Source organism: Piliocolobus tephrosceles, chromosome 16 (genome assembly GCF_002776525.5).
Source record: "Piliocolobus tephrosceles isolate RC106 chromosome 16, ASM277652v3, whole genome shotgun sequence".
NCBI lineage: Eukaryota > Metazoa > Chordata > Mammalia > Primates > Cercopithecidae > Piliocolobus > Piliocolobus tephrosceles.
The window spans coordinates 67,345,877-67,350,794 of record NC_045449.1 but is presented as its reverse complement, the minus strand read 5'-3'; the positions used below and the strand labels follow the sequence as shown (position 1 = coordinate 67,350,794).

The window sequence follows — 4,918 nt, the reverse complement described above, 5'->3', positions numbered from 1 at the left end:
ATTTACCCATGATTTGGGTAGGGACACTGATTCAAACCATATCACCCAATATTTACCCATGGGATTTGGGTGGGGACACTGATTCAAACCACATCACCCGATATTTACCCATGGGTCTCAGGGCTTCTGCCCTCTCCCCCGGGTGTCAATATAGGCTAAGTCTATGGTCTGTCCAGGAACCCAAGACTGGAGCAACCCATGGGTCTCAGGGCTTCTGCCCTCTCCCCGGGGTGTCAATATAGGCTACATCCATGGTCTGTCCAGGAACCCAAGCCTGGAGCAGGGGGCCTGACTGTACGTTGTAAGTCTGACATGGATGGTAAGTGTCTGCCTCTCTCCCCGCCACCTCCCTGCATGGGAGGTGAGTGAAGCCAGCTCACCTGCTTCTTCCTCAAGGCCCCACTGAGACCCAGGACCAGCCCCAGGGTCTTGTGAACTCTCCCTTCTTTCCTGCCTGTCCCCACCTGCCCCCCCCCCCCCCCCCCCACACACAGTCAAAGGTTAAGAGGCTCTTTCTTTCTTTCTTTTTCTTCTTTCTTTCTTTTTCTTTTTTTTCTTTTTTCTTTTTTTTTTTTAGATGGAGTATTGCTCCATCTTCATCTTCAGCTTGAAGATGAAGAGTGAGGGAATAGGAGGAGAAGGAGGGCCAGGGCCACAGGAGCAGAGTTCAACATAGAGAGAAGCCAACCAGGAGTGCATGATCAGGTGCCTGCATAGTGACCCCTCCCAAAGGAGGAAAAGGTGGTCTGCAGAGGAGATGAGCAGGTAGAAACCAGGCAGCCTTTGGAGGGCCTGGCAACAGGGAGCAACAGTGGAGTTCATGCGAGGTGGCTGGGCAGCTGAAACACAGTCCAGAGAAGCCCATTCATTAATCATTCATTCATTCATTCATTCATCCAGCAAAACACTCACTGGGCTCTGACTGCATTGGGCTAGGCTCTGGAGATACAGAGATGGGTGAGAAAGAGTCTGTGATTTCCAGATATTGGAGCCAGGCAGAGAGATGGCAGTGCTACCAGTTCCACTGTGGGAGGCTGGCCAGGTTCAGTGGCTACCAACTCAGGTGAATAGCTCTGTCCTCCCCTTCCTCTCCCTGTTGCACCACCCTCCAGGCACCTGCTCTACCTGAGGAGACATGGTTTTGAAAAAGTGCCGCTTAACCTTTGAGTGTGTGGTGAGTGGGGATGGATGGGCATCCAGTCTCCTGGGGGTGGTAGGAGAGCACTTTCTCATCATAGTGACTCTCAACCTGCATCTTGAAATGTAATTCAAACTGAATATGCAAGCAAGAGGTGCGGATGGTGCAGGCAGATGGTGTCCCAGGACCAGGCACATTGGCCTGAATGCAGCTGCTCCCTGTGTGGCTGGAGCAGCAGACGGAAGGGCCATGGGCTGCGCTGGATGCAGAAGGATGCTGTCCCAAGAGGTCTGGACATTCTCTCAGGGGCAATGCTGACAGTCTCTCAGTTTCAGGTGGAGCAAGCTCCTTTTTGTGTTTTGTAAAAGTAGGAAAGATGCATGGATGAGAGGAGGGGTGGGACCAGAGCAGAGGGAGAGAGGGAGGGAGATCACTTGGAGGCTGTTGTCACACACCATGCATTCCAGAAGGGGTTGACATCACCCCCAAAGTGGCAAAATTGGTTCTTGGCCGGGGGGGGGGGGGGGGGGGCTGCCAGAAATCTTACCCTTTATGTTTAAAGGCATAAAAATACACATAGCATAGAAACAGACACGCAGTCTATCTGTGACATTGCAAGTTCATAGGGGCAGGCAATTAGGAAAAGACTTCTTGACAGGGAATAATGAAAAGAAGATTGGCCAATACTGACCTATGCTGTGCAGGTCGGGGCCACCGCCGCAAGTCAGAGGGGAGATGAGGGATAGGAGGGTGTGGCCAAGGAGTGTCAGGCACGACTGTGGTAGAGGATGAGAAATGGAGAGAGGAGAATCTGCATAAGCCCCATGCTTCTTGGGTCTGGGTAACTGGGCTAGGGGAGGAGGGGGGATGCAATTTACCAGAAGAAAGCTTGTTAGGGGGGAGAGCTAAGGGTGTACCAGGATGAGTGGTGACCCTCTAAAATGTATGTCCACCCGGAACCTCTTTATTTGGAAAGAGGTCTTCCAGTTCTAATTAATTAAGATGAGGTTATACTGGATATATATATATAACGGTGGACCCTAAATCTGGGGTCTCAAAATCTGATGTCCTTAAAAGACCATGTGAAAACACAGAATGACACACAGGGAAGAAGTCCTTGTGAAAACGGAGGCGGAGGCAGAGGCGATGCAGCCACAAGCCGAGGAACGCCAAGGATTGCCCGGAGCCCCAGGAGCAAGGAGCGATCCTCCCTTGGAGCCTTCAGAGGGAGCACTGCCCTGTAACACCTCGATTTTGGATTTTCAGCCTCTAGAACTGTGGAAGAATAAATCCCTTGTTTTAAGTCTCCCAGTTTATAGTACTTTGCAATGGCAACTGCAAACAGCAGGTTCCATTTGGGTCCCTTGGTTTGGAGGTTCCTGTGGAATGTGCAGCTTGACGGATCCAATGGAGACCTGCAGTTTAGGGAAGCAGTGATGGGTGGAGACACTGATTACTACCAGCATGCAAGCAGCAGTGGGAAGAAGGAACTTAGCTGAGATGATTCAGGGTGAGAGTGGAGTGTGAGAAAGGCAGGGGGATCAGGAGCAACCCCAAGGAAATACCATTCAAGGACAAGCATGAAAGAAGCCCCCTTAAAAGGAGACATCAATGAATGAATAAATGGGGAAACAGAGAGAATAGTGTCCCAGGACCTAGGGAAGGAGAGAATAAAAACCAGCAAAAACAGTCTGCAGTCCCAGAACCAGCCTCACTCAGTGCTGGGATCCTTGCGAAGTTCCTGCAAGGAGTAAAAAGCTGTGGCATCTGTGCCCAAGGATGTCACAAAGGGGCATGAAGCCAAAACATAAGCAAGCAAATTTTAAATCACCCTCAAAGAGTTAACTATCAGCACAAGGCTACAGGAGAAAAAAGAAATGATGTCTCAAGGCAGCACAGTGCATGATTAATTAATAAATGAATTGCACAGGCTAAAATTATATAAGAGTTCAGAGGACAGAGAAAGCACTTAGGACTTCAATTGTCAGGGATGGATTTGCTGAGAGGTAAGATTGGACCTGAGTTTTGAAGAAGGAGGATATAACTTGTACAGGAAGACATGTGAGGAAGAGCTGGTTGGGAACTGCCAGGCTGGGAGAGGAGTTAAAAAAAAAAAAAAAAAAAAAAGACAAGAAATCAGGGTGCATTTGGGCAGAGGGCAGACAGGGAAACTGGTGTAAGGAGTGGGTGCTTAGGGGTGAGGCTTGGAGGTCGTGGTAGAAAGGGGTACCTGAGGGTTTGTAGGTGAGACCAACAGTTCCAGACTAGGTCCTGCCCTGGTTTGGACAAATAGAAGATTTTAAACAGGGAAGTGATATGTCCAAAGCAGTATCTCAAAGTGAATCTGCTGGCAGGATGAATTAGAGAGGCATAGAGGGAAAGAAGATAAGTCATTGGTTGGGGAGGTCATGAACAGTGAGCAGATGAGAATGCTGGTGGCAGGAATGGAAAAGAAGCCAGTAGATGGGAAAGAAGTTTCTGGAGAAGAATCGATGGATAGGAAGACTCAAGGTATGAGACAGAGGAGCAGAGAGGGACTAGGGGGACTTTGCCTGGCAGCTGTAGTGCTCAGACTCTGGGCTGGGGAGCCCCAAAGCCACCCCGCACGTACCCACACAGGAGTACTTTTTCTGTTTGCTTTTATTTTACTTTATTTTGTTTTACTTTATATTTTGTTTTTGCCCTCGTGTGGGACCAGCAGTGCTTGAACCCCAGAGTTCTACTCAGTACCAGCATCTGGGATGGTGTGGGGAGCTCTGACTCCTCAGGCGGCCTCGTGAACTAGGTGGCACCCAACTCTGTTCCTCCATGCGACCCTCAATGGAACTGCCTCCTGCACAGCCTGCAGGGCACGAGCTGCCTGCTCCTTATCTCCCACAGCGCCTCTTACAATAAACAGACAGAAGCGGGAATCAGAAGAGAGAAATTCATTCTCATTTCTTCTCCTCAATTCAGAGCTCTATCTTGCCCACAGCCCTATTTTGCAATCTCTCCTCTGGCACGTTTTAATATTTATAGCTGCATGGACAGAATGTGGAGTGTGAGGGCTTGTCAGCCTCAGGAGCAGAGACTTAGGAGAGCTGTCACCCACCTAAGGCCCCAGGGATCTTCGGGAGCTGCTACCAGGGCCATCACTGGGCAGCCTCACCTGAGAGGGCCCTGGTGGTCATCTGATCACTCCCTGTTCCCACCCAAGTTTCACCTTCTTGTTGTTCTCTACCATGTCCCACATTGCCGCGAATCCAACCCCAATTACCCTACTGCTTGAATGAGGACCAATTTTCCTTCCTTCATTAAAATATTCTTCATTGGTTTATTAGTTTTCTATTGCTGCAAAAAAAAAAAAAAAAAAAAAATTACCCCATAACGTATTACCTTATAATAATCCACAGTTATTATCTCACAGTTCTTTGGGGTCAGGAACCCAGACATGGCTTAACTGGGTCTTCTGGCCAGGGTTTCTCACAAGGCTGGAATCAAGGTGTGAAACTGAGGCTGAGGTCTCATCTGAAGGCTCAACTGGAGCCAATCCACTTCAAACCTCATTATGTGGTCGTTGGCTGGATTCCATTCCTTATGGGTTGTTGGACTCAGGACTTTTATTTCCTTACTGGTTGGTGGTCAGAAACCAGCCTCAGTTCCTTGCCACATGGGCCTATCCAACATGGCAACTTACTTCATCAAAGAGCGTATCTTGATCAAGCAAGAGGGAGAATGAGAGACAGAGTACCTGAAAGAGAGAATATAACCCAGTCTTTTAAAGCCTAATCTCCTAGAACT

At 49.0% G+C, this 4,918-nt stretch overlaps 1 pseudogene; it reads right to left on the bottom strand.

Moving 5' to 3' along the window:
- LOC116418491 overlaps window positions 1-4,370 on the bottom strand; it is a 24,301-nt pseudogene extending 19,931 nt beyond the window's left edge.
- Between the last annotated feature and the right edge of the window lie 548 nt (window positions 4,371-4,918).